The sequence below is a fragment of the Aegilops tauschii genome, chromosome 6 (genome assembly GCF_002575655.3).
Source record: "Aegilops tauschii subsp. strangulata cultivar AL8/78 chromosome 6, Aet v6.0, whole genome shotgun sequence".
NCBI lineage: Eukaryota > Viridiplantae > Streptophyta > Magnoliopsida > Poales > Poaceae > Aegilops > Aegilops tauschii.
Genome location: NC_053040.3, coordinates 9,668,918 through 9,693,705, shown reverse-complemented (window position 1 = coordinate 9,693,705; position 24,788 = coordinate 9,668,918). Strand labels below are relative to the sequence as shown.

The following is a 24,788-nucleotide window of genomic DNA, read 5'->3' as shown; positions in this document are numbered from 1 at the left end:
TCATGTACTTAGCATAAGGATTCATTTTGAGCATATCAGTTAATCGCATACGCAAAAAGATAGGTCTAATCATTTCAGTAAAGCGCTCAAAATCCTCATCATCCTTTTTCTTGGATGGTTTGGGAGGAAAAGGCATGGGTTTCTGAACCCATGGCTCCCTTTCTTTACCGTGCTTCCTAGCAACAAAGTCTCTCTTATCATAACGTTGATTCTTTGATTGTGGGTTATCAAGATCAACAGCAGGTTCAATTTCTACATCATTATCATTGCTAGGTTGAGCATCATCATGAACATCATCTTTAACATTTTCACTAGGTTCATGTTCATTACCAGATTGTGTTTCAGCATCAGAGATAGAAATATCGTTTGGATTCCCAGGTGTGTCTACAAATAGGTTCACTAGAAGCATGCAAAGTCCTATCATTTTTCTTTTTCTTCTTCTTAGAAGGACTAGGTGCATCTATATTATTTCTCTGAGAATCTTGCTCAATTCTCTTAGGGTGGCCTTCAGGATACAAAGGTTCCTGAGTCATTCTACCAGTTCTAGTAGCCACTCTAACAGCAAAATCATTATTCTTACTATTTAATTCATTGAGCAAATCATTCTGAGCCTTAAGTACTTGTTCTACTTGAGTGGTAACCATAGAAGCATGTTTACTAATGAGTTTAAGTTCACCTTTAACTCTAGACATATAATCACGCAAGTGTTCAAGCATATAAGAGTTGTGTTTGAATTGTCTACCAACATAAGCATTAAAGTTTTCTTGTTTGACAATAAAATTATCAAACTCATCTAAACATTGGCTAGTAGACTTATAACGAGGAATATCACCTTCATCAAATCTATAGAGAGAATTTACCTTTACTACCTGTGCCGGGTTATCAAGACCGTGTGTTTCTTCAATAGGTGAGGGATTAAGACAATGTACCTTTTCCACAGGCGGTAAATTAAGACCATGTATTTCTTCAATAGGAGGTAAACTCTTAATATCTTCAGCTTTAATACCTTTTTCTTTCATAGATTTCTTTGCCCCTTGCATATCTACGGGACTGAGAAATAGAACACCCCTCTTCTTCGGAGTTGGTTTAGGAATAGGCTTAGGAAGTGTCCAATTATTTTCATTTGTCAACATATTATTCAATAAAATTTCAGCTTCATCCGGTGTTCTTTCCCTGAAAACAGAACCAGCACAACTATCCAGGTAATCTCTGGAAGCATCGGTTAGTCCATTATAAAAGATATCAAGTATTTCATTTTTCTTAAGAGGATGATCAGGCAAAGCATTAAGTAATTGGAGAAGCCTCCCCCAAGCTTATGGGAGACTCTCTTCTTCAATTTGCACAAAATTATATATATATATATCCCTTAAAGCAGCTTGTTTCTTATGAGCAGGGAAATATTTAGCAGAGAAGTACTAGATCATATCCTGGGGACTACGCACACAACCAGGATCAAGAGGTTGAACCATATCTTAGCATCACCCTGTAATGAGAACGGAAATATTTTAAGGATATAAAAGTAGCGAGTTCTCTCACCATGAGTGAATAGGGTGGCTATATCATTTAATTTAGTAAGATGTGCCACAATAGTTTCAGGTTCATAGCCATAGAAAGGATCGGATTCAACCAAAGTAATTATATCAGCCTCAACAGAGAATTCATAATCCTTATCAGTAACAAAGATAGGTGAAGTAGCATAAGCAGGATCATATTTCATTCTAGCATTCAGAGTTTTTTGTTTAAGCTTAGCTAATAATTTCTTAAGATCACTTCTATCATTGCAAGCAAGAAAGTCTCTTTTAGTTTCTTCATCCATAACATAGCCCTCAGGCACAACAGGCAATTCATATTTATTAGGAGAGCCTTCATCATCACTATCATCAATATTATCAATTTCAATAATTTCATTCTCTCTAGCCCTAGCAAGTTGTTCATCAAGAAATTCACCAAGTGGCACAGTAGTATCAAGCATAGAAGTAGTTTCATCATAAGTATCATGCATAGCAGAAGTGGCATCATCAATAGCATGTGACATATCAGAATTAATAGCAGAAGCAGGTTTAGGTGTCGCAAGCTTACTCAAAACAGAAGGTGAATCAAGTGCAGAGCTAGATGGCAGTTCCTTACCTCCCCACGTAGTTGAGGGATAATTTTTTTTTTCTCGTCTTTCAAGTTCTTCATAGTGACCAGCAGATATAAATCCCAAGTGACTCAAAGAATAGAGCTATGCTCCCCGGCAACGGCGCCAGAAAATAGTCTTGATAACCCACAAGTATAGGGGATCGCAACAGTTTTCGAGGGTAGAATATTCAACCCAAATTTATTGATTCGACACAAGGGGATCCAAAGAATATTCTCAAGTATTAGCAGTTGAGTTGTCAATTCAACCACACCTGGATAACTTAGTATCTGCAGCAAAGTATTTAGTAGCAAAGTAATATGATAGTAACGGTAACGGTAGCAAAGTAATATTTTTGGGTTTTGTAGTGATTGTAACAGTAGCAACGAAAAAGTAAATAAGCGGAAAACAATATGTGAAAAGCTCGTAGGCATTGGATCGGTGATGGAGAATTATGCCGGATGCGGTTCATCATGTAACAGTCATAACATAGGGTGACACAGAACTAGCTCCAATTCATCAATATACTGTAGGCATGTATTCCGAATATAGTCATACGTGCTTATGGAAAAGAACTGGCATGACATCTTTTGTCCTACCCTCCCGTGGCAGCGAGGTCCTAGCGGAAACTAAGGGATATTAAGGCCTCCTTTTAATAGAGTACCGGACCAAAGCATTAACACATAGTGAATACATGAACTCCTCAAACTATGGTCATCACCGGGAGTGGTCCCGATTATTGTCACTTCGGGGTTGCCGGATCATAACGCATAGTAGGTAACTATAGACTTGCAAGATAGGATCAAGAACTCACATATATTCATGAAAACATAATAGGTTCAGATCTAAAATCATGGCACTCGGGCCCTAGTGACAAGCATTAAGCATAGCAAAGTCATAGCAACATCAATCTCAGAACATAGTGGATACTAGGGATCAAACCCTAACAAAACTAACTCGATTACATGATAAATCTGATCCAACCCATCACCGTCCAGCAAGCCTACGATGGAATTACTCACGCACGGCGGTGAGCATCATGAAATTGGTGATGGAGGATGGTTGATGATGACGATGGCGACGGATTCCCCTCTCCGGAGCCCCGAACGGACTCCAGATCAGCCCTCCTGAGAGAGTTTAGGGCATGGCGGCGGCTCCGTATCGTAAAACGCGATGAATCCTTCTCTCTGATTTTTTTCTCCCCGAACACGAATATATGGAGTTGGAGTTGAGGTCGGTGGAGCGTCAGCGGGCCCACGAGGCTGGGGGCCCGCCCAGGGGGGAAGGCGCACCCCCCACCCTCGTGGACAGGTGGAGGCCCCCTTGACGTGGATTCTTCTTCCATTATTTTTAATATTTTCCAAAAATAAGTTCCGTCGAGTTTTGCTACCACTTGAGCACTATGTTGGTTTTCCCTTGAAGAGGAAAGGGTGATGCAGCAAAGTAGCGTAAGTATTTCCCTCAATTTTTGAGAACCAAGGTATCAATCCAGTAGGAGGCTACACGTGAGTCCCTCGCGCCTACACAAAACAAATAAATCCTCGCAACCAACGCGATAAGGGGTTGTCAATCCCTACACGGTCACTTACGAGAGTGAGATCTGATAGATATGATAAGATAATATTTTTGGTATTTTTATGATAAAGATGCAAAGTAAAGTAAATAAAATAAAAGGCAACGGAAATAACTAAGTGTTGGAAGATTAATATGATGAAGATAGACCCGGGGGCCATAGGTTTCACTAGTGGCTTCTCTCAAGAGCATAAGTATTTTACGGTGGGTGAGCAAATTACTGTTGAGCAATTGACAGAATTGAGCATAGTTATGAGAATATCTAGGTATGATCATGTATATAGGCATCACGTCCGAGACAAGTAGACCGACTCCTGCCTGCATCTACTACTATTACTCCACACATCGACCGCTATCCAGCATGCATCTAGAGTATTAAGTTCATAAGAACAGAGTAACGCCTTAAGCAAGATGACATGATGTAGAGGGATAAATTCATGCAATATGATAAAAACCCGATCTTGTTATCCTCGATGGCAACAATACAATACGTGCCTTGCTGCCCCTACTGTCACTGGGAAAGGACACCGCAAGATTGAACCCAAAGCTAAGCACTTCTCCCATTGCAAGAAAAACCAATCTAGTAGGCCAAACCAAACTGATAATTCGAAGAGACTTGCAAAGATAACCAACCATACATAAAAGAATTCAGAGAAGATTCAAATATTGTTCATAGATAAACTTGATCATAAACCCACAAATCATCGGTCTCAACAAACACACCGCAAAAGAAGATTACATCGAATAGATCTCCACGAGAGAGGGGGAGAACATTGTTTTGAGATCCAAAAAGAGAGAAGAAGCCATCTAGCTAATAACTATGGACCCGAAGGTCTGAGGTAAACTACTCACACTTCATCGGAGGGGCTATGGTGTTGATGTAGAAGCCCTCCGTGATCGATGCCCTTCCAGCGGAGCTCCGGAACAGGCCCCAAGATGGGATCTCGTGGGTACAGAAGGTTGCGGCGGTGGAATAAGGTTTTTGGCTCCGTATCTGATCGTTTGGGGGTACATAGGTATATATAGGAGGAAGGAGTACGTCGGTGGAGCAACAGGGGCCCACGAGGGTGGAGGGCGCGCCGGGGGGGGGGTAGGCGCCCCCCCTACCTCGTGGCCTCCTCTTTTGTTTCTTGACGTAGGGTCCAAGTCCTCTGGATCATGTTTGTTCCGAAAATCACGTTCCCGAAGGTTTCATTCCGTTTGGACTCCGTTTGATATTCTTTTTCTGCGGAACTCTGAAATAGGCAAAAAAAACAACAATTCTGGGCTGGGCCTCTGGTTAATAGGTTAGTCCCAAAAATAATATAAAAGTGAATAATAAAGCCCAATAATGTCCAAAACAGAATATAATATAGCATGGAGCAATAAAAACTTATAGATACGTTGGAGATGTATCAAGTTTCAGGTCATTTCGAGAACTTTTGTTTCTGCACATAAATAACACCATGGCAATTCTGCTGAAAACAGCGTCAGTCCGGGTTAGTTCCATTCAAATCATGCAAGTTAGAGTCCAAAACAAGGGCAAAAGTGGTTGGAAAAGTAGATACGACGGAGACGTATCAAAATCCCATGTTTATTATTCATGCTAGAATTGTATTAACCGGAAACCTAGTACATGTGTGAATACATAGACAAACAGAGTGTCACTAGTATGCCTCTACTTGACTAGCTCGTTGAATCAAAGATGGTTAAAGTTTCCTAGCCATAGACATGAGTTGTCATTTGATTAACGGGATCACATCATTAGAGAATGTTGTGATTGACTTGACCCATCCGTTAGCTTAGCACGATGATCGTTTAGTTTGTTGCTATTGCTTTCTTCATGACTTATACATGTTCCTACGACTATGAGATTATGAAACTCCCGAATACCGGAGGAACACTTTGTGTGCTATCAAACGTCACAACGTAACTGGGTGATTATAAAGATGCTCTACAGGTGTCTCCAATGGTGTTTGTTGAGTTGGCATAGATCGAGATTAGGATTTGTCACTCCGATTGTCGGAGAGGTATCTCTAGGCCCTCTCGGTAATGCACATCACTATAAGCATTGCAAGCAATGTGACTAATGAGTTAGTTGCGGGATGATGCATTACGGAACAAGTAAAGAGACTTGCCGGTAACAGGATTGAACTAGGTATTGAGATACCGACGATCGAATCTCGGGCAAGTAACATACCGATGACAAAGGGAACAACGTATTTTGTTATGCGGTTTGACCGATAAAGATCTTCGTAGAATATGTAGGAACCAATATGAGCATCCAGGTTCCGCTATTGGTTATTGACCGGAGAAGAGTCTCGGTCATGTCTACATAGTTCTCGAACCCAAAGGGTCCGCACGCTTAACGTTCGATGACGATCGGCATTATGAGTTTATGTGTTTTGATGTACCGAAGGTTATTCAGAGTCCCGGATGTGATCACGGACATGACGAGGAGTCTCGAAATGGTCGAGACATAAAGATCGATATATTGGAAGGCTATGTTTTGACATCGGAATGATCCCGGGAGAGTTCGGGCATTTACCGGAGTACCGGGGGGGTTACCGGAACCCCTCGGGGAGTCTATGGGCCTTATTGGGCCTTAGTGGGAGAGAGGAGGAGGCGGCCAAGGTGGGGGCGCCCCCCCAAGCCCAATCCGAATTGGGGTGGGGGGTCGGCCCCCCTTTCCTTCTCCCTCTCTCCTCCTTCCTTCTTCTCCTACTTCAACTAGGGAAAGGGGGAATCCTACTCCCGGTCCCCCCTTGGGCGCGCCATGAGCGGGCCGGCCCTCCCCTCCTCCACTCCTTTATATACGGGGGAGGGGGCACCCCATAGACACACAAGTTGATTGTTTAGCCGTGTGAGGTGCCCCCTCCACAGATTTCCACCTCGGTCATACCATTGTAGTGCTTAGGCGAAGCCCTGCGTCGGTAACTTCATCATCACCATCATCATGCCATCGTGCTGACGAAACTCTCCCTCGATCTCAGCTGGATCTAGAGTTCATGGGATGTCACCGAGCTGAACGTGTGTAGATCGCGGAGGTGTCGTACTTTCGGTACTAGGATCGATCGGATCATGAAGACGTACGAGTACATCAACCGCGTTGTCATAGCGCTTCTGCTTTCGGTCTACGAGGGTACGTGGACAACACTCTCCCCTCTCGTTGCTATGCATCACCTAGATGGATCTTGCGTGTGCGTAGGAATTTTTTTGAAATTACTGCGTTCCCCAACAGAGGTATCAGAGACAGGTCTATGCGTAGATGTTATATGCACGAGTAGAACACAAAGAGTTGTGGGCGATAATAGTCATACTGCTTACCAGCATGTCATACTTTGATTCGGTGGTATTGTTGGATGAAGCGGCCCGCACCGACATTACGCGTACGCTTACGCAAGACTGGTTCTACCGACGTGCTTTGCACACAGGTGGCTGGCGGGTGTCAGTTTCTCCAACTTTAGTTGAATCGAGTGTGACTACGCCCGGTCCTTGTTGAAGGTTAAAATATCACACTTGACGAAAAATCATTGTGGTTTTGATGCGTAGGTAAGAACGGTTCTTGCTCAGCCCGTAGCAGCCACGTAAAACTTGCAACAACAAAGTAGAGGACGTCTAACTTGTTTTTGCAGGGCATGTTGTGATGTGATATGGTCAAGACATGATGCTAAATTTTATTGTATGAGATGATCATGTTTTGTAACAGAGTTATCGGCAACTGGCAGGAGCCATATTGTTGTCGTTTTATTGTATGCAATGTAATTGCCCTGTAATTGTTTTTACTTTATCACTAAGCGGTAGCTATAGTCGTAGAAGCAATAGTTGGCGAGACGACAACGATGCTACGATGGAGATCAAGGTGTCGCGCCGGTGACGATGGTTATCATGACGGTGCTTTGGAGATGGAGATCAAAGGCACAAGATGATGATGGCCATATCATATCACTTATATTGATTGCATGTGATGTTTATCCTTTATGCATCTTATTTTGCATAGTTCGGCGGTAGCATTATATGATGATCTCTCACTAAAATTTCAAGGTACAAGTGTTCTCCCTGAGTATGCACCGTTGAGAAAGTTCGTCGTGCCGAGACACCACGTGATGATCGGGTGTGATAAGCTCTACGTTCACATACAACGGGTGCAAGCCAGTTTTGCACACGCAGAATACTCGGGTTAAACTTGACGAGCCTAGCATATGCACATATGGCTCGGAACACTGAGACCGAAAGGTCGAGCGTGAATCATATAGTAGATATGATCAACATAGTGATGTTCACCATTGAAAACTACTCCAGCTCACGTGATGATCGGACATGGTTTAGTTGATTTGGATCACGTGATCACTTAGATGATTAGAGGGATGTCTATCTAAGTGGGAGTTCTTAAGTAATATGATTAATTGAACTTTAATTTATCATGAACTTAGTACCTGATAGTATTTTGCATGTCCATGTTGTTGTAGATCAATGGCTCATGCTACTGTTCCTTTGAATTTTAATGTGTTCCTAGAGAAAGCTAAGTTGAAAGATGATGGTAGCAACTGCACGGACTGGGTCTGTAACTTGAGGATTATCCTCATTGCTGCATAGAAGAATTACGTCCTGGAAGCACCGCTAGGTGCCAGGCCTGCTGCAGATGCTGCTGATGACGTTAAGAACGTCTAGCAAAGCAAGGTCAATGACTACTCATTAGAACCGGGACTTCAACGTCGTTTTGAACGTCATGGAGCATATGAGATGTTCCAGGAGTTGAAGTTAATATTTCAAGCAAATGCCCGGATTGAGAGATATGAAGTCTCCAATAAGTTCTACAGCTGCAAAATGGAGGAGAATAGTTCTGTCAGTGAACATATACTCCAAATGTTTGGGTACCACAACCACTTGACTCAGCTGGGAGTTAATCTTCCTGATGATAGTGTCATTGACATAGTTCTTCAATCACTGCCACCAAGCTACAAGAGCTTCGTGATGGACTATAATATGCAAGGGATGGATAAGACAATTCCCAAGCTCTTCGCAATGCTAAAAGCTGCGGAGGTAGAAATCAAGAAGGAGCATCAAGTGTTGATGGTCAACAAGACCACCAGTTTCAAGAAAAAGGGTAAAGGGAAGAAGGGGAACTTCAAGAAGAACAGCAAGCAAGTTGCTGCTCAAGTGAAGAAGCCCAAGTATGGACCTAAGCCTGAGACTGAGTGCTTCTACTTCAAAGGGACTAGCCACTAGAAGCGGAACTGCCCCAAGTATTTGGCGGATAAGAAGGATGGCAAGGTGAACAAAGGTATATGTGATATACATGTTATTGGTGTGTACCTTACTAATGCTCGCAGTAGTGCCTGGGTATTTGATACTGGTTCTGTTGCTAATATTTGCAACTCGAAACAGGGACTACGGATTAAGCGAAGATTGGCTAAGGACGAGGTGACGATGCGCGTGGGAAATAGTTCCAAAGTCGATGTGATCGCCGTCGGCACGCTACCTCTACATCTACCTTCGGCATTAGTTTTAGACCTGAATAATTGTTATTTGGTGCCAGCGTTAAGCATGAACATATACCTGGATCTTGTTTGATGCGAGACGGTTATTCATTTAAATCCGAGAATAATGGCTGTTCTATTTATATAAGTAATATCTTTTATGGTCATGCACCCTTGAAGAGTGGTCTATTTTAGTTGAATCTCGATAGTAGTGACACACATATTCATAATATTGAAGCCAAAAGATGCAGAGTTGATAATGATAGTGCAACTTATTTGTGGCACTGCCGTTTGGGTCATATTGGTGTAAAGTGCATGAAGAAACTCCATTCTGATGGACTTTTGGAATCACTTGATTATGAATCACTTGGTACTTGTGAACCATGCCTCATGGGCAAGATGACTAAAACTCTGTTCTCCGGAACAATGGAGCGAGCAACAGATTTATTGAAAATCATACATACTGATGTGTGTGGTCCAATGAACATTGAGGCTCGCGGTAGGTATCGTTATTTTCTGACCTTCACAGATGATTTGAGCAGATATGGGTATATCTACTTGATGAAACATAAGTCTGAAACATTTGAAAAGTTCAAAGAATTTCAGAGTGAAGTGGAAAATCATCATAACAAGAAAATAAAGTTTCTATGATCTGATCGTGGAGGAGAATATTTGAGTTACGAGTTTGGGCTTCATTTGAAACAATGCGGAATAGTTTCGCAACTCACGCCAGCCGGAACACCACAGCGTAATGGTGTGTCCGAACGTCATAATCGTACTTTACTAGATATGGTTCGATCTATGATGTCTCTTACTGATTTGTCGCTATCGTTTTGGGGTTATGCTTTAGAGACGGCTACCTTATGAACTTTGGTTTGGCAAGAAACCTAAGTTGTCGTTTCTTAAAGTTTGGGGCTGCGATGCTTATGTTAAAAAGCTTCAACCTGATAAGCTCGAACCCAAAACGGAGAAATGCGTCTTCATAGGATACGCAAAGGAGACTGTTGGGTACACCTTCTATCACAGATCCGAAGGCAAGACATTCATTGCTAAGAATGGATCCTTTCTAGAGAAGGAGTTTCTCTCGAAAGAAGTGAGTGGGAGGAAAGTAGAACTTGATGAGGTAACTATACCTGCTCCCTTATTGGAAAGTAGTTCATCACAGAAATCAGTTCCTGTGACTACTACACCAATTAGTGAGGAAGCTAATGATGATGATCATGTAACTTCAGATCAAGTTACTACTGAACCTCGTAGGTCAACCAGAGTAAGATCCGCACCAGAGTGGTATGGTAATCCAGTTCTGGAGGTCATGTTACTTGACCATGACGAACCTACGAACTATGAGGAAGCGATGATGAGCCCAGATTCCGCGAAATGGCTTGAGGCCATGAAATCTGAGATGGGATCCATGTATGAGAACAAAGTGTGGACTTTGGTTGACTTGCCCGATGACCGGCAAGCCATCGAGAATAAATGGATCTTCAAGAAGAAGACTGACACTGACGGTAATGTTACTGTCTACAAAGCTCGACTTGTTGCGAAAGGTTTTCGACAAGTTCAAGGAGTTGACTACGATGAGACCTTCTCACCCGTAGCGATGCTTAAGTCCGTCCGACTCATGTTAGCAATTGCTGCAATTTATGATTATGAAATTTGGCAAATGGATGTAAAGACTGCATTCCTGAATGGATTTATGGAAGAAGAGTTGTATATGATGCAACCTGAAGGTTTTATCAATCCAAAGGATGCTAACAAAGTGTGCAAGCTCCAGCGATCCATTTATGGACTGGTGCAAGCATCTCAGAGTTGGAATAAACGTTTTGATAGTGTGATTAAAGCATATGGTTTTATACAGACTTTTGGAGAAACCTGTATTTACAAGAAAGTGGGTGGGAGCTCTGTAGCATTTCTAATATTATATATGGATGACATATTGTTGACTGGAAATGATATAGAATTTCTGGATAGCATAAAAGGATACTTGAATAAAAAAAATTCAATGAAAGACCTTGGTGGAGCTGCTTATATATTGGGCATCAAGATCTATAGAGATAGATCAAGACGCTTAATTGGACTTCCACAAAGGACATACCTTGATAAAGTTTTGAAGAAGTTCAAAATGGATCAAGCAAAGAAAGGGTTCTTGCCTGTGTTACAAGGTGTGAAGTTGAGTCAGACTCAATGCCCGACCACTGCAGCAGATAGAGAGAAAATGAAAGTCATTCCCTATGCTTCAGCCATAGGTTCTATCATCTATGCAATGCTGTGTACGAGACCTGATGTGTGCCTTGCTATTAGTTAGGAGGGAGGTACCAAAGTAATCCAGGAGTGGATCATTGGACAGCGGTCAAGAACACCCTGAAATACCTGAAAAGGACTAAGGATATGTTTCTCGTTTATGGAGGTGACAAAAAACTGTCATAAATGGTTACGTCGATGCAAGCTTTGACACAGATCCGGATGACTCTAAGTCACAAACCGGATACGTATTTGTATTGAACGGTGGAGCTGTAAGTTGGTGCAGTTCTAAGCAAAGCGTCGTGGCGGGATCTACGTGTGAAGCGGAGTACATAGCTGCTTCAGAAGTAACAAATGAAGGAGTCTAGATGAAGGAGTACATATCCGATCTAGGTGTCATACCTAGTGCATCGGGTCCAATGAAAATCTTTTGTGACAATACTGGTGCAATTGCCTTGGCAAAGGAATCTAGATTTCACAAGAGAACCAAGCACATCAAGAGACGCTTCAATTCCATCCGCGATCAAGTCAAGGAGGGAGACATAGAGATTTGCAAGATACCTACGGATCTGAATGTTGCAGACCCGTTGACTAAGCCTCTCTCACGAGCAAAACATGATCAGCACCAAGACTCCATGGGTGTTAGAATCATTACTGTGTAATCTAGATTATTGACTCTAGTGCAAGTGGGAGACTGAAGGAAATATGACCTAGAGGCAATAATAAAGTTGTTATTTATATTTCCTTATATCATGATAAATGTTTATTATTCATGCTAGAATTGTATTAACCGGAAACTTAGTACATGTGTGAATACATAGACAAACTGAGTGTCACTAGTATGCCTCTACTTGACTAGCTCGTTGAATCAAAGATGGTTAAGTTTCCTAGCCATAGACATGAGTTGTCATTTGATTTACGGGATCATATCATTTGAGAATGATGTGATTGACTTGACCCATCCGTTAGCTTAGCACGATGATCGTTTATTTTGTTGCTATTGCTATCTTCATGACTTATACATGTTCCTACGACTATGAGATTATGCAACTTCCGAATACCGGAGGAACACTTAGTGTGCTATGAAACGTCACAATGTAACTGGGTGATTATAAAGATGCTCTACAGGTGTCTCCGATGGTGTTTGTTGAGTCGGCATAGATCGAGATTAGGATTTGTCACTCCGATTGTTGGAGAGGTATATCTAGACCCTCTCGGTAATGCACATCACTAGAAGCCTTGCAAGCAATGTGACTAATGAGTTAGTTGCGGGATGATGCATTACGGAACGAGTAAAGAGACTTGCCGGTAACGAGATTGAACTAGGTATTGAGATACCGACGATCGAATCTCGGGCAAGTAACATACCGATGACAAAGGGAACAACGTATGTTGTTATGCGGGTTGACCGATAAAGATCTTCGTAGAATATGTAGGAACCAATATGAGCATCTAGGTTCCTCTGTTGGTTATTGACCGGAGATGAGTCTCGGGCATGTCTACATAGTTCTCGAACCCGTAGGGTCTGCCCGCTTAACGTTCGATGACGATCTGTATTATGAGTTATGTGATTTGATCTACCGAAGGTTGTTCGGAGTCCCGGATGAGAACACGGACATGACGAGGAGTCTCGAAATGGTCGAGACATAAAGATTGATATATTGGAAGGTTATATTCGGACACCGGAAAGGTTCCGAAGTGTATCGGGTATTTTTCAGAGTACTGGGAGGTTACCGGAACCCCCCGGGGAGTCTATGGGCCTTATTGGTCCCTCGTGGAGAAAGAGGGCAGCAAGAAATGTGTGGGGCGTGCCCCCCTAGGCCCAAACTGAATTGGTTTAGGGTTTGGGGGCCGGCCCCCTCTTTCCTTCTCCCTTCCTCCTCTTTCCTCCTTCTCCTAGTAGGAATAGGAAGGGGGGGGGGGGCAAACCTACTTGGAGTAGGATTGCCCCCCCTTGGCATGCGCCTCCTCCTAGGCCGGCCTCCTCCTCCCTCCCTCCTTTATATACGTGGGGAGGGGGCACCCCAAAGGCACACCAAGATTTGTCTTAGCCGTGTGCAGTGCCCCCTCCACAGTTTTACACATCGGTCATATTGTCGTAGTGCTTAGGCGAAGCCCTGTGCCAGTAACTTCATCATCACCGTCACCACGCCGTCGTGCTGACGAAACTCTCCCTCAGCCTCAGCTGGATCAAGACTTCGAGGGACGTCACCGAGCTGAACGTGTGCAGATTGTGGAGGTGTCATGCGTTCGGTACTTGATCGGTTGGATCACGAAGACGTTCGACTGCATCAACCGCGTTACTAAACGCTTCCGCTTTCGGTCTACGAGGGTATGTGGACACACTCTCCCCGCTCGTTGCTATGCATCTCCTAGATAGATCTTGCATGATCGTAGGAAAAAAAATTAAATACTGCGTTCCCCAACAGTGGCATCCGAGCCAGGTCTATGCGCATATGTTATATGCACGAATAGAACACAAAGAGTTGCGGGCGATAATAGTCATACTGCTTACCAGCATGTCATACTTTGATTCGGCGGTATTGTTGGATGAAGCGGCCCAGACCGACATTACATGACCATGTTCATGAGACTGGTTCTACCGCCGTGCTTCGTGCACAGGTGGCTAGTGGGCGTCTGTTTCTCCAACTTTAGTTGAATCGAGTGTGACTACGCCTGGTCCTTGTTGAAGGTTAAAACAGCACACTTGACGAAAAATCGTTGCAGTTTTGATGCGTAGGTAAGAACGGTTCTTACTAAGCCCGTAGCAGCCACGTAAAACTTGCAACAACAAAGTAGAGGACGCCTAACATGTTATTGTAGGGCATGTTGTGATGTGATATGGTCAAGACATGACGAGATATAAATTGTTGTATGATATGATCATGTTTTGTTGAAGTTATCGGCAACTGGCAGGAGCCTTATGGTTGTCTCTTTATTGCATAAGATGCAAGCGCCATATAATTGCTTTACTTTATCGCTATGTGATAGCAATAGTTGAAAAAGCAATAGTTGGCGAGACGACCATGTGACGACACGTTGATAAAGATCAAGATGATGGAGATCATGGTGTCATGCCGGTGACGATGGAGATCATGACGGTACTTTGGAGATGGAGATCAAAGGCACAAGATGATGATGGCCATATCATGTCACATATTTTGATTGCATGTGATGTTTATCTTTTATGCATCTTATTTTGGTTAGTACGACGGTAGCATTATGAGATGATCCCTTACTAAAATTTCAAGGTATAAGTGTTCTCCCTGAGTATGCACCATTGCGACAGTTCTTCGTGCTGAGACTCCACGTGATGATCGGGTGCGATAAGCTCTACGTTCACATACAACGGGTGCAAGCCAGTTTTGCACATGCAGAATACTCGGGTTAAACCTGACGAGCCTAGCATATGCAGATATGGCCTCGGAACATTGAGACCGAAAGGTCGAGCGTGAATCATATAGTAGATATGATCAACATAGTGATGTTCACCATTGAAAACTACTCCATCTCACGTGATGATCGGACATGGTTTAGTTGATATGGATCACGTGATCACTTAGATGATTAGAGGGATATCTATCTAAGTGGGAGTTCTTAAGTAATATGATTAATTGAACTTTAATTTATCATGAACTTAGTCCTGGTAGTATTTGCATAACTATGTTGTAGATCAATAGCTCGTGATGTAGCTCCCCGTTTATTTTTGATATGTTCCTAGAGAAAAATAAGTTGAAAGATGATAGTAGCAATGATGCGGACTTGGTCCGTGATATGAGGATTATTCTCATTGCTGCACAGAAGAATTATGTCCTTGATGCACCGCTAGGTGACAGACCTATTGCAGGAGCAGATGCACACGTTATGAACGTTTGACAAGCTCGGTATGATGACTACTTGATAGTTTAGTACACCATGCTTTACGGCTTAGAACCAGGACTTCAAAAATGTTTTGAACAACATGGAGCATATGAGATGTTCCAAGAGTTGAAATTGGTATTTCAGACTCATGCCCGTGTCAAGAGGTATGAGACCTCTAACAATTACTTTGCCTACAAGATGGAGGAGAATAGCTCAACCAATGAGCATGTGCTCAGAATGTCTGAGTACTACAATCGCTTGAATCAACTGGGAGTTAATCTTCCAGATAATATAGTGATTGACAGAGTTCTCTAGTCACTATCACCAAGTTACTGGAACTTCGTGATGAACTATAATATGAAAGGGATGACGAAAACGATTCCCGAGCTCTTCGTGATGCTGAAATCAGTGAAGGTAGAAATCAAGAAAAGCATCAAGTGTTGATGGTTGACAAGACCACTAGTTTCAAGTAAAAGGGCAAGGGAAAGAAAGGGAACTTCAAGAAGAATGGCAAGCAAGTTGCCACTCCCGTGAAGAAGCCCAAAGCTAGACCTAAGCCTGAAACTAAGTGCTTCTACTGCAAAGGGAATGGTCACTGGAAGTGGAACTGCTCTAGATACTTGGCGGATAAGAAGGATGGCAAAGCGAACAAAGGTATATTTGATATACATGTTATTGATGTGTACTTTACTGGTGTTTATAGCAACCCCTTAGTATTTGATCAGTTGCTAAGAGTAGTAACTCGAAATGGGAGTTGCAAAATAAAACGAGACTAGTTAAGGGCAAGGTGATGATGTGTGTTGCAAGTGATTCCAAGGTTGATAAGATCAGCATCGCACACTCCCTTTACCTTCGGGATTAGTGTTGAACCTAAAATAAATGTTATTTCGTGTTTGCGTTGAGCATAATATGATTGGATCATGTTTATTGCAATACGGTTATGCATTTAAGTCAAAGAATAATTGTTATTCTGTTTACATGAATAAAACCTTCTGTGGTCATACACCCAAGGTGAATGGTTTATTGAATCTCGATCATAGTGATACACATATTCATAATATTGAAGCCAAAAGATTCAAAGTTAATAATGATAGTGCAACTTATTTGTGGCATTGCCGTTTAGGTCATATTGGTGTAAAGCGCATGAAGAAACTCCATGCCGATGGGCTTTTGGAATCACTTGATTATGAATCACTTGATGCTTGCGAACCATGCCTCATGGGCAAGATGACTAAGACTCCGTTCTCCGGAACAATGGAGCGAGCAACTGACTTATTGGAAATAATTCATACTGATGTATGCGGTCCGATGAATGTTGAGGCTCACGACAGGTATCGTTATTTTCTGACCTTCACAGATGATTTATCTACTTGATAAGACATAAGTCTGAAACATTTAAAAAGTTCAAAGAATTTCAGAATGAAGTGGAGAATCATCGTAACAAGAAAAAGTTCCTACGATCTAATCACGGAGACGAATATTTGAGTTACGAGTTTGGTCTTCATTTGAAACAATGTGGAATAGTTTCGCAACTCATGCCACCTGGAACACCACAGCGTAATGGTGCGTTCGAACATCATAACTGTACTTTATTAGATATGGTGCGATCTATGATGTCTCTTACCAATTTACCACTATTGTTTTGGGGTTATGCATTAGAGACAGCTACATTCACGTTAAAAAGGGCACCATCAAAATCCGTTGAGACGACACCGTATGAACTGTGGTTTAGCAAGAAACCTAAGCTGTCATTTCTTAAAGTTTGGGGTTGCGATGCTTATGTGAAAAAATTTCAACCTGATAAGCTCGAACCCAAATCGGAGAAGTGCATCTTCATAGGATACCCAGAAGAAAATGTTGGGTACACCTTCTATCACAGATCCGAAGGTAAGACATTCGTTGCTAAGAATGGATCGTTTCTAGAGAAGGAGTTTCTCTCGAAAGAAGTGAGTGGGAGGAAAGTAGAACTTGATGAGGTAATTGTACCTGCTCCCGAATTGGAAAGAAGTTCATCACAGAAATCAGTTCTAGTGATGCCTACACCAATTAGTGAGGAAGTTAATGATGATGATCATGAAACTTCAGATCAAGTTACTACCAAACGTCGTAGGTCAGCCAGAGTAAGGTCCGCACCAGAGTGGTACGGTAATCCTATTCTGGAGGTCATGTTACTTGACCATGACGAACCTACGAACTATGAGGAAGCGATGATGAGCCCAGATTCCATGAAATGGCTTGAGGCCATAAAATCTGAGATAGGATCCATGCATGAGAACAAAGTGTGGAATTTGATTGACCTGCCCGATGATCGGTGAGCCATTGAGAATAAATGGATTTCCAAGAGCAAGACGGACGCTGATGGTAGTGTTACTATCTACAAAGATCGAATTGTCGCAAAAGATTTTTGACAAGTTCAAGGTGTTGACTACGATGAGATTTTCTCACTCGTATTAGCAATTGCCGCATTTTATGGAATCATGTTAGTAATTTGTCCGAATCATGTTAGCAATTTCCGCATTTTATGAAATCTGGCAAATGGATGTCAAAACTACATTCCTTAATGGGTTTCTTAAAGAAGAGTTGTATATGATGCAACCAGAAGGTTTTGTTGATCCTAAAGGTACTAACAAAATGTACACAGCTCCAGCGATCCATCTATGGACTGGTGCAAGCATCTCGCAGTTGGAATATACGCTTTGATGAGTTGATCAAAGCATATAGTTTTATACAGACTTGCGGTGAAGCCTGTATTTACAAGAAACTGAGTGGGAGCACTACAGCCTTTCTGATAAGTATATGTGAATGACATATTGTTGATCAGAAATGATGTATAATTTTCTGGAAAGCATAAAGGAGTGTTTGAAAGGAGTTTTTCAAAGAAAGACCTCGGTGAAGCTGCTTACATATTGAGCATCAAGATCTATAGAGATAGATCAATACGCTTGATAAGTTTTTTCAATGAGTACATACCTTGACAAGTTTTTGAAGTAGTTCAAAATGGAACAGTCAAAGGAGTTCTTGCCTGTGTTGCAAGGTGTGAAGTTGAGTAAGACTCAAAGCCCGACCACGGCAGAAGATAGAGAGAGAATGAAAGTCATTCCCTATGCCTCAGCCATAGGTTCTATAAAGTATGCCATGCTGTGTATCAGACCTATTGTATACCCTGCCCTGAGTTTGGCAAGGGAGTACAATAGTGATCTAGGAGTAGATAACTGGACATTGGTCAAAATTATCCTTAGAGGACTAAGGAAATATTTCTTGGTTATGGAGGTGATAAAGAGTTCGTCATAAAGAGTTATGTCGATGCAAGCTTTGACACCGATCTGGATGACTCTGAGTCTCGATCTGGATACATATTGAAAGTGGGAGCATTTAGCTAGAGTAGCTCCATGCAGAGCATTGTAGACATAGATATTTGCAAAATACATACGGCTCTGAATGTGGCAGACCCGTTGACTAAACTTCTCACACAAGCAAAACATGATCACACCTTAAGTACTATTTGGGTATTAATCACATAGCGATGTGAACTAGATTATTGACTCTAGTAAACCCTTTGGGTGTTGGTCACATGACGATGTGAACTATGGGTGTTAATCACATGGTGATGTGAACTATTGGTGTTAAATCACATGGCGATGTGAACTAGATTATTGACTCTAGTGCAAGTGGGAGACTGAAGGAAATATGCCCTAGAGGCAATAATAAAGTTGTTATTTATATTTCCTTATATCATGATAAATGTTTATTATTCATGATAGAATTGTATTAACCGGAAACTTAGTACATGTGTGAATACATAGACAAACAGAGTGTCACTAGTATGCCTCTACTTGACTAGCTCGTTGAATCAAAGGTGGTTAAGTTTCCTAGCCATAGACATGAGTTGTCATTTGATTAACGGGATCACATCATTAGAGAATGATGTGATTGACTTGACCCATCCGTTAGCTTAGCACGATGATCATTTAGTTTGTTGCTATTGCTTTCTTCATGACTTATACATGTTCCTATGACTATGAGATTATGCAACTCCCGAATACCGGAGGAACACTTAGTGTGCTATCAAACGTCACAACATAACTGGGTGATTATAAAGATGCTCTAAAGGTGTCTCCGATGGTGTTCGTTGAGTTGGCATAGATCGAGATTAGGATTTGTAACTCCGATTGTCAAAGAGGTATCTCTGGGCCCTCTCGGTAATGCACATCACTATAAGCCTTGCAAGCAATGTGACTAATGAGTTAGTTGCGGGATGATGCATTACGGAACGAGTAAAGAGACTTGCCGGTAACGAGATTGAACTAGGTATTGAGATACCGACGATCGAATCTCGGGCAAGTAACATACCGATGACAAAGGGAGCAATGTATGTTGTTATGCGGTTTGACCGATAAAGATCTTCGTAGAATATGTAGGAACCAATATGAGCATCCAGGTTCCGCTATTGGTTATTGACCGGAGATTAGTCTCGGTCATGTCTACATAGTTCTCGAACCCGTAGGGTCCGCACGCTTAACGTTCGATGACGATTTGTATTATGAGTTATGTCATTTGATGTACCGAAGGTTGTTCGGAGTCCCAGATGAGATCACGGACATGACGAGGAGTCTCGAAATGGTCGAGACATAAAGATTGATATATTGGAATGTTATATTCGGACACCGGAAAGGTTCCAAAGTGTATCGGGTATTTTTTGGAGTACCAGGAGGTTACCGAAACCCCCGGGGAGTCTATGGGCCTTATTGGGCCCTAGTGGAGAAAGAGGGCAGCAAGCAAGGTGTGGGACGCGCCCCCCAGGCCCAAACCGAATTGGTTTAGGGTTTGGGGGGCGGCCCCCTCTTTCCCTCTCCCCTCCTCCTCTTTCCTCCTTCTCCTAGTAGGAATAGGAAAGGGGGGCCAAACCTACTTGGAGTAGGATTGCCCCCCCTTGGCGCGTGCCTCCTCCTAGGCCGGCCTCCTCCTCCCTCCCTCCTTTATATACGTGGGGAGGGGGCACCCCAAAGGCGCACCAAGATTTGTCTTAGCCGTGTGCGGTGCCCCCTCCACAGTTTTATACCTCGGTCATATTGTCGTAGTGCTTAGGCGAAGCCCTGCGCCGGTAACTTCATCATCACCGTCACCACACCGTCGTGCTGATGAAACTCTCCCTCGGCCTCAGCTGGATCAAGAGTTCGAGGGACGTCACCGAGCTAAACGTGTGCAGATCGCGGAGGTCCCGTGCGTTCGGTACTTGATCGGTTGGATCACGAAGACGCTCGACTACATCAACCGCGTTACTAAACGCTTCCGCTTTCGGTCTACGAGGGTACGTGGACACACTCTCCCCTCTCATTGCTATGCATCTCCTAGATAGATCTTGCGTGATCGTAGGAAATTTTTTGAAATGCTGCGTTCCCCAACTGTTCATGTTACTAAACAACAAGGTTGGTGCAAATGGAATAAGCATATCTTTAGAAAAACAAAAGCAGCGGTCGAGGATACCTAGCACGGTAGTTGCCTGCATACGGTGGCTGGCCATCCGGGCTGCCATGGTGCGTGGGATCGAGGAAGAGGTAGAGCCGTCAGTGGAGGTCGGTCGAAGGTAGAGAGGTGACCGGTGACGAGCATGAGGACGGCAGAAGGAGGCATCCCCGGCAAGCAGGGGTGGGGCTGACCGTGCAGATCGAATCGGCGGGCATCATGACCTGCGGCGCTTAGCAAGGAGCTATGCGGGGCGGCACCATGGGAGCCACGCGAGCGACATGGCGAGGTTGGGGCGCTCCTTGGCCGCAGGAGGCAAGTAGGAAGAGACAGAAGAGTGGCGGCGTGGTGCCGTGCTTCGACGATGGCGAGTCCCCGACAGCGGCAGGGTGCCCCTCCGATAGCGACGCAGCGCGGTCGGTGGTGGGAAGGCGCGACCAGATCGACCTCTTTTGCAGCCGGCCGCCGCCGCCCTCGTTCCTCTTGGTAAGGCCAATTAATGTGATTGAGTGATTAATGCTCATACGCATGGTTATTTGTTTCTTAATTAATGTGACTGAGTGATTTATGGTAAGGCTAATTAATTTAGATTTGATCTTTAGAGATTGATCGTGATTGATTCTTTCATATAAAGATATTACTAAATAATTTGCGCCAGCATGGAAAGTTTTCAGATTTTTTTCGTTATGTGATAGGATGACGCGGAACTAAACCGGTGGGGTGGGGGAGGGGACGGAAAAAAAACAGCAAAATAAAACGGTTGAAAGTGGTGGGACGAAAATAAACCATGAATACTATTTTACCAACTCAGACATTAGGAGTAGAGATATACATGTAGCTTAGTGACGAGATATGACAGCAGAAAAATATATGTTTAGTTTTGTGATGAGATACAGCATGTCATACGCAAGCACTAGGTAGCCGGGATGTACTGTCATTTTCAGAGCTTGCAGGCAATGCTTTCTTTTTTTACTTAATGACAAGATCAACACCATGGGGTTCAGGAATTAGATTATCAGTTTCATTAGCCATTAGCAACGACCAAAGCAGTATGTGGCATACATATACTACAGCAGAAACCCAACACCTATTAGGGAGGAAAACACAAATGTGAATTACCTGCTGATTGCGCAGAGTAAAAACTTTGTTGCATCATACACATCTAGAGATTTTCATGGCAGCTTATCGGTTCATGTGAATATGAATCTACTCGGCATTTCGCCTCTGCAAGCATCAGCATAGTCTTGAGCGAGGTGCGGCGCAGCTTCCTTGTGAGGGCAAATGAACATCTGCGCAAATACCTTGTCGCTCTAATTGAAAACGGTATTGTAGTTCGGGTCGCGCTTGAGCAATCCATTTTCCATAAGAAACTTTACAACGTAGTAGCGGGGCCTGACCCGGCCCTCTACGCTATAAGTGAGTGTTATTGGCCGACGAGCAATGTAGGCCGGTTCCAACCCCACCTCAGAGAAGAGGAACTCGGACTTGCGGTGTAGTGACTCCTTTGACTTGGTCAGCACAAACGGATTCTTAGACACAGCCATGCCCACCTCAGCATCTGACCACCTGAGCATCTTCTTCAAGTAACCCATTTTGGCAGCGATCTTGTCCTCGCTGAGGAATGCGATAGCATCCAACACGTGCTCGAACATCGCAGTTCCTCGGGGCACACCGAGACCTTCGGCGCTTGCCACCATCGCCTAGACGCGCTCTGGCTTGGTGACGATCAGCCTTGGCACCCTGCGGCCCAGCTTGGAGCTATCGGAAGCACCTAGCCCGCACTCCTGTAGGAGCGCAACGTTGGGCTTGACCGTCCTCTCGAGGTCAGCACCGAAAAGGTAGCAGGGTTGCTTGAGCACCCGGAAGAAGTTCTCGGAGGAGCCGAAGAGGGGCAGGTAGTACTGCAGCTTGGAGATGAAGGCTCTAGATCTGAAATGGCCGCCGCTAGCGTTGAGGGAGACGAGGCGGACGATCTCAGTACGCGAGAAGCCGAGGCCGAGAAGCCCGTCGACAATGGGTGACAGGGTTCTCTCCACGCTGCCACATTGGGGTCCTTGGCGATGGCGGCGGCGATGTTGGTGCTAGAGAGGCCGATGCCGGCGAGGAAGCTGAGCACGGCGTCGGGCTTGGAGGGGGACTTGAGGTGGGAGAGCTTCGCGGAGGCCTTGAGTGCCTGGGGCCGGGTGAGGCCGCAGGTGTGGACGAGGTATTCCTCCACAGCGTAGCTAGGGTTTGGAGAGATGCAGGGGGCGGTGGCGGCGGCCGAGAGGAGGCGGTGGAGAGAGGAGGTGGGGGAGGTGGAGGAAGAAGAGAGGATACCGGAGGCGATGCAGCCTCGGAGGCGGAGCATGGCGGCGCCGGCGGCGAAGCGGAGAGAACTCCAGCAGGTTTGGAACCGGCGGTTGCAATCTGAGAAAGGGGATCGAGTTACATGCAAAAAACACATATTTGACCTGAGGACAAAATCAAATCACGATATGAACTGCTCTTGAAAAAAAATCACAAACTGACCATGGCCTTGCACACATAATCCATAGACATCTTGGCACTTCACATTTAACCGTGTAATGCACATTGACGTCCGAGTTGGCCACTCTATGTGGACGATAATGCATAACCGAGTAGTTGTCGAGGCACATCTTCAATTCCAAGAAGGATTCAAACTGACAACTGGGATATATCCCGTTCTTGCTGTCTTCCAAATCATGGCGAGAACTTGGCCTACCTCCAAGAGATATACATTTGCCACCATCTACAACGGCTTCATCCGCGAGACTAAGATCCTTGAACAATGGTGTCTTGTGATCCCGCCCGAATACCTTCTTAAATGCTTCGGCCTCCTTCGGCGTGAACCCCTCCTCATCAACATCTTCATCGGGACCATCGTCATCCGAATCCGATGCATATGAATGGGAAAAAGGGATGGGTTGGTCCATTGTCTCTTGCACATGATATTGGTCGAGATCACCCACAATGTTGTCATGGAGATCAACTTTGTTGGCATCCTCCTCGTACTCATCATTCTCCTCTTCAAAAGCTTCATTTTGGTTGTTTGAAATCGGGATCAATGTTGGCCAAACTTGTTGCGTCGAATGAGGTTCACTCATTTGATCTTGGTTCATGGGTGGGGGAGTACTAGCAACCAACGGGGAGGGGTTCCGGTTCAAGTCCAAATGCAAACTAGACTCAACCTTCTTGGAGGCAAATAACTAAAGAGCCTTGTCTAGAGATTCGGCAAACGTCTCCTTGTATGCAACCCAACGTTGCTCGGAGTTCACACGCATTGTCTTCCAACGGATGTGCATTCCAAAACCAACATCATGCCTTCCCTCGAACTCAACAACGTCACTTGGGTCCATCCAATTCAAATCCTTCCTCACTTGTTCCAAGACATCCGCATAGCTAGGAGTACTCTCAAACATCATGTCAAGCTCCTCCGGGCCCGGCTCAACATTGCCTATCATAAAGGCCTCTTTATCCACATGATGAATATAAACACATGTTCTTCCCATCCCTACAATAATCAAAAACACACATATATCAAGTAAGTACTTAATCAAATATTTGCACAAAATACATAAGCCCTAACATAGATATGAAACAATAACCCTAACCCCCACTTAACAATACCAACAACCCTAACCATAGCATAACCACATAACCCTAACCCTAGCATAGTATGAAGCCTAACCCTACCAAATTAGCAAAGAAACATAGCATGTTTCAACACAAATTTCCAAATCCAAGCCAAAACTAGGGTTTCCCCAAACTAGCAAGATTTGAGCAAATGTGACAATTTCTATGGATGAAAAAGAGGGGATCGGAGGAGATTACCTTAAGGGAGGGGTTGGCTTCGAAATCCACGGTCAAATACTCCGGATTTGCAAGATTTGAGAAGGATTTGAGAGGGGGAGATAGGAGGGGCGCTTAGCTCAGGGTGTGGGTGGGTGGGGTGAGAGGGTGGGGCCAGCCTAAGTGACAAACAGACAGTGCAGCGCGTAAGGTCCGGGCGCTGCACATTGCATGTGTGGCGCCTAAGCACTGCACATTACAAGTGTGACGCCTACACTTTA

The 24,788-nt window shown here is 43.9% G+C and overlaps 1 pseudogene; it reads right to left on the bottom strand.

Moving 5' to 3' along the window:
- Positions 1 to 21,905: 21,905 nt before the first annotated feature.
- LOC120967281 (uncharacterized) lies at positions 21,906 to 23,331 on the bottom strand (annotated as a pseudogene).
- Between the last annotated feature and the right edge of the window lie 1,457 nt (positions 23,332 to 24,788).